Genomic DNA, 6,150 nt, shown 5'->3' with positions numbered 1-6,150 from the left:
TGAATCTCTTTATTTTCTTTTCCACTCAATTTTCAAAAAATCCAAAAAAAATAAAAAAAATCTTAAAATCAAAAATATTTTTATGTTTCTTGTTTGAGTCTAGTGTCTAATTTTAAGTTTGGTGTCAGTTGTATGTCTTTAGTCTTCGAATTTTCAAATTCATGCATGTGTCTTCATTAATCTTCAAGTTGTTCCTGATGATTTACTTGCTCTGATCTTTAAATTCTCTTATTTTGTGTGTTTTGTTGTTTCTTACATGCATTTTCAAATTGTTATAGTCCTTAGTATACAAACTTCTAAGTTTGGTGTCTTGCATGCATTGTTTATTTGATCTTAGTGGCATTTTGATTATTCCTCATCATTAAAAATTCAAAAAATATTTTAATTTGTGTCTTTTCAAGTCAATAATACAGAGAATTGAAGATTCAGAACATGCAGCAAAGGAATTACACAGAAAAAGTTGGGCGTTCAAAACGCCCAGTGAGGAAGGAAAATTGGCGATTAAACGCCAGTCAGGGTACCTGGCTGGGCGTTTAACGCCCAAAAGGGTAGCATTTTGGGCGTTAAACGCCAGAATGGATACCATTCTGGGCGTTTAACGCCAGGATGGCACAAAGGGAGATTTTGTTTTTAATTCAAATTTTTTTCAAGTTTTCATAATTTTTCAAAATAAAATCTTTTTCAAATCATATCTTTTCAATCATATATTTTCAAAATCAATTTCTTTCCATTTTCAAAAATACTTGCTAACAATTAATGATTTGATTCAACATTTCAAGTATGTTGCCTTTTCTGTTGAGAAAGGTTTAATGTCTGAATCACATCTTTTAAATTTCTTGTTAGCCAAGTCATTAATTTTAAAAATCAAATCTTTTTAAATTGTTTTTCAATCATATCTTTTCAAAATCAAATCTTTTTAAAACCATAACTTTTCAATCATATCTTTTTGATTTCTAATTTCAAATCTTTTTCAAAAATCACTTAATTTCTTTCCCACTCTTAATTTTTGAAAATCATCAATCAAATTTTCAAAAATTTTTTTAATCTTTTACTTTATTTTAGAAAATTCTTCCCCTCTTCTCACATCCTTCTATTTAAGGACTAACACTCCTCCACTATCAACAATTCGAACCTTATCTCTCTTGATAAGTTCGAATTCTTCTTCTTCTACCTCCTCCTTCTATTCTTCTTTTCCTCTGACATCTCAAGGAATCTCTATACTGTGACATAGAGGATTCCATATTTTCTTGTTCTCTTCTCTTTCATATGAGCAAGAACAAAGACAAAAGCATTCTTGTTGAGACTGACCCTGAACCTGAAAGGACCTTGAAGCGAAAGCTAAGAGAAGCTAAAGCACTACTCTCTGTAGAGGATCCAACAGAAATCTTCAAACAAGAAGAAGACATGGCAGCCGAAAACAACAACAATGCCAACAATGCAAGGAAGGTGCTGGGTGACTTTACTTCACCTACTCCTGACTTCTATGGGAGAAGCATCTCTATCCCTGCCATTGGAGCAAACAACTTTGAGCTTAAGCCTCAATTAGTTTCTCTAATGCAACAGAATTGCAAGTTTCATGGACTTCCATTGGAAGATCCTCATCAGTTTTTAGCTGAATTCTTGCAAATTTGTGACACTATCAAGACCAATGGGGTTGACCCTGAGGTCTACAGACTTATGCTATTCCCTTTTGCTGTAAGAGACAGAGCTAGGATATGGTTGGACTCACAACCTAAAGAAAGCCTGAACTCTTGGGAAAAGCTAGTCAATGCCTTCTTGGCAAAGTTCTTTCCACCTCAAAAATTGAGTAAGCTTAGAGTGGAAGTCCAAACCTTCAGACAGAAGGAAGGTGAATCCCTCTATGAAGCTTGGGAAAGATACAAACAATTGATCAGAAAGTGTTCTTATGACATGCTTTCTGAATGGAGCATCATAGGTGACTTCTATGATGGTCTGTCTGAACTGTCCAAGATGTCATTGGACAGCTCTGTTGGAGGATCTCTTCATCTGAAGAAGACGCCTGCAGAAGCTCAATAACTCATTGAAATGGTTACAAATAACCAATTCATGTACACTTCTGAAAGGAATTCTGTGAACAATGGGACGAATCAGAAGAAAGGAGTTCTTGAGATTGATACTCTGAATGCCTTATTGGCTCAGAACAAAATATTGACTCAGCAAGTCAATATAATTTCTCAAAGTCTGTCTGGAATGCATGCTGCACCAGGCAGTACTAAGGACGCTTCATTTGAAGAAGAAGCTTATGATCCTGAGAATCCATCAATGGAAGAGGTGAATTACATGGGAGAACCCTATGGAAACACCTATAATCCTTCATGGAGAAATCATCCAAATCTCTCATGGAAGGATCAACAGAGACCTCAATAAGGTTTCAACAACAATAATGGTGGAAGAAACAGGTTTAGCAATGGCAAGCCTTTTCCATCATCTTCTCAGCAACAGACAGAGAGTTCTAAGCAGAGCCACTCTGACTTAGCAACCATGGTCTCTGATCTAATCAAAACCACTCAAAGTTTCATGACTGAAACAAGGTCCTCCATTAAAAACATGGAGGCACAAGTGGGTTAGCTGAGTAAGAAAGTTACTGAACTCCCTCCTAATACTCTTCCAAGCAATACAGAAGAGAATCCAAAAGGAGAGTGTAAGGCCATCAACATGGCCGAATTTAGAGAGGAGGAAGAGGCAGTGAGCGCCACTAAGGAAGACCTCAATGGACGTCCATTGGCTTCCAATGAGTTCCCTAATGAGGAACCATGGGAATCTGAGGCTCACACTGAGACCATAGAGATTCCATTGGATTTACTTCTGCCATTCATGAGCTCTGATGAGTATTCTTCCTCTGAAGAGGACGAAGATGTCACTGAAGAGCAAGTTGCTAAGTACCTTGGATCAATCATGAAGCTGAATAACAAGTTATTTGGTAATGAGACTTGGGAGGATGAACCCCCTTTGCTCACCAAAGAACTGGATAACTTGACTAGGCAGAGATTACCTCAAAAGAGACAGGACCATGGGAAGTTCTCAATATCTTGTACATTAGGCACCATGACCTTCGAGAAGGCTCTGTGTGACCTAGGGTCAAGCATAAACCTCATGCCTCTCTCTGTAATGGAGAAGTTAGGGATATTTGAGGTACAAGCTGCAAGAATCTCACTAGAGATGGTAGACAATTCAAGAAAGCAAGCTTATGGACTTGTAGAGGATGTTCTGGTAAAGATTGAAGACCATTACATCCCTGCTGATTTCATAGTCCTAGAGACTGGGAAGTGCATGGATGAATCCATCATCCTTGGCAGACCCTTCCTAGCCACAGCAAAGGCTGTGATTGATGTTGACAGAGGAGAATTGATCATTCAAGTGAATGAAGAATCCTTTGTGTTTAAGGCTCAAGGATATCCCTCGGTAACCATGGAGAGGAAGCATGAAGAGCTTCTCTCAAAACAGAGTCAAACAGAGCCCCCATAGTCAAACTCTAAGTTTGGTGTTGGGAAGCCACAACCAAATTCTAAGTTTGGTGTTGGGAACTTCCAACATTGCTCTGAACATCTGTGAGGCTCCATGAGAGCCCACTGTCAAGCTACTGACATTAAAGAAGCGCTTGTTGGGAGGCAACCCAATGTTATATTTATCTATTTTTCTTTGTTATTTTATATTTTCTGTAGGTTGATGATCATGTGAAGTCACTAAAACAATTGAAAAAGAAAAAATAGAATAAAAAATAGAAAGAAAAACAACACACCCTGGAGGAAAACTTGCTGGCATTTAAACGCCAGTGAAGACAGCAAAATGGGCGTTTAACGCCCAGTCTGGCACCATTCTGGGCGTTTAACGCCAGAAAGGGGCACCAGACTGGCGTTTAACACCAGAAAAGTGCAGCAGCCCGGCGTTTAACGCCAGGATTGGCAGAAAGGGCATTTTTGCACGCCACTTGGTGCAGGGATGAGCTATCCTTGACACCTCAGGATCTGTGGACCCCACAGGATCCCCACCTACCCCACCACTCTCTCTCTTCTTCACCCATTCACCAATCACCTCAATACCTCTTCCCAAAAAAAAACCCCTCACCTATTAAACCCCACCATTCTCTTCACCACTCACATCCATCCTTCATAAAACCCCACCTACCTCACCATCTAAATTCAAACCACTTTCCCTCCCAAACCCACCCATAATGGCCGAACCATACATCCCCTCTCCACTCCTATATAAACCCATCTTCACTCCTTCATTTTCACACAACCTATACACTACTTCTCCCCCTTGGCCGAAACACAAAGCCCCCCTCCATCTCCTCTATTTCTTCTTCTTCTTCTACTCTCTTCTTTCTTCTTTTGCTCGAGGACGAGCAAACCTTCTAAGTTTGGTGTGGTAAAAGTGTTGCTTTTTATTTTTCCATAACTATTTATGGCACCTAAGGCCGGAGAAACCTCTAGAAAGAGGAAAGGGAAGGCAAAAGCTTCCACCTCCGAGTCATGGGAGATGGAGAGATTCATCTCAAGGGTGCATCAAGACCACTTCTATGAATTTGTGGCCATGAAGAAGGTGATCCCTGAGGTCCCTTTCAAACTCAAAAAAGAGTGAATATCCAGGATCCAACATGAGATCCAAAGAAGAGGTTGGGAAGTTCTTACCAACCCCATTCAACAAGTCGGAATCTTAATGGTTCAAGAGTTCTATGCCAATGCATGGATCACCAAGAACCATGATCAAAGTGTGAACCCAGACCCAAAGAATTGGCTTACAATGGTTCGGGAGAAATGCTTAGATTTTAGTCCGGAAAATGTAAGGTTGGCATTCAACTTGCCCATGATGCAAGGAGATGAACACCCCTACACTAGAAGGGTCAACTTTGATCAAAGGTTGGTGAAGAGGGCACTCAATGGAAGAGAGATTCAAGAGGGAAGCCGGTTCAATTGAGAAGGCAGGGGATGGTTGGAGTTTATCCAACGCTCAATCATTCCCACTAGCAACCGGTCTGAAGTTACTATAGACCGGGCTATCATGATTCATAGCATCATGATTGGAGAGGAAGTAGAAGTTCATGAGGTTATATCCCAAGAACTTTATAAGGTGGCGGACAAGTCCTCTACCTTGGCAAGGTTAGCCTTCCCTCATCTCATTTGTCACCTCTGTAATTCAGTTGGAATTAACATAGAGGGAGACATCCTCATTGATGAGGACAAGCCCATCACTAAGAAGAGGATGGAGCAAACAAGAGATCCCACTCATGGACATGAGGAGATTCCTCATCATGAAATCCCTGAGATGCCTCAAGGGATGCACTTTTCTCCACAAAACTATTGGGAGCAAATCAACACCTCGCTAGGAGAATTGAGTTCGAACATGGGACAACTAAGGGTGGAGAACCAAGAACATTCCATCCTCCTCTATGAAATTAGAGAAGATCAAAGAATCGTGAGAGAAGAGTAACAAAGGTAAGGAAGAGACATTGAGGAGCTCAAGCACTCCATAAGATCTTCAAGAGGAAGAACAAGCCGCCATCACTAAGGTGGACCTGTTCTTTAATCTCCTTGTTCTTTATTTTTCTGTTTTTCAAATTTTTATGCTTATGTTTATCTATGTTTGTGTCTTATTACATGATCATTAGTGTCTTAGTGTCTATGCCTTAAAGTTATGAATGTCCTATGAATCCATCACCTTTCTTAAATGAAAAATGTTCTTAATTGAAAAAGAGAAGAATTGCATGAATTTTGAATTTTATAACAGATTAATTATTTTGATGTGGTGGCAATACTCTTGTTTTCTGAATGAATGCTTGAACAGTGCATATGTCTTTTGAATTTATGGTTCATGAATGTTAAAATTGTTGGCTCTTGAAAGAATGATGGAAAAGGAGAAATGCTATTTGATGATCTGAAAAATCATATAATTGATTCTTGAAGCAAGAAAAAGTAGTGAATTAAAAAAAACGAAAAAAAAAAAAGGGAAAAAGAAAAAGAAAAAGCCAATAGCCCTTTAAACCAAAAGGCAAGGGTAAAAATAAAAAGGATCCAAGGCTTTGAGCAGCAGTGGATAGGAAGGCCCACAGGAATAGTATCCTGGCCTAAGCGGTTAAACCAAGCTGTCCCTAACCATGTGCTTGTGGCGTGAAGGTAAAAACTTGAGACT

The 6,150-nt window shown here is 39.4% G+C and overlaps 1 non-coding gene across 1 annotated transcript; it reads right to left on the bottom strand.

Annotated features, from left to right (window-relative positions):
• Nucleotides 1–1,809: 1,809 nt before the first annotated feature.
• On the bottom strand, nt 1,810–1,917 carry LOC130952786 (small nucleolar RNA R71). The gene has a single exon (XR_009074962.1). It is a non-coding gene; the product is annotated as a small nucleolar RNA R71 (small nucleolar RNA).
• Nucleotides 1,918–6,150: the final 4,233 nt, after the last annotated feature.

Source organism: Arachis stenosperma, chromosome 9, assembly GCF_014773155.1.
Source record: "Arachis stenosperma cultivar V10309 chromosome 9, arast.V10309.gnm1.PFL2, whole genome shotgun sequence".
NCBI lineage: Eukaryota > Viridiplantae > Streptophyta > Magnoliopsida > Fabales > Fabaceae > Arachis > Arachis stenosperma.
This window is presented reverse-complemented; position numbering and strand designations above follow the sequence as displayed.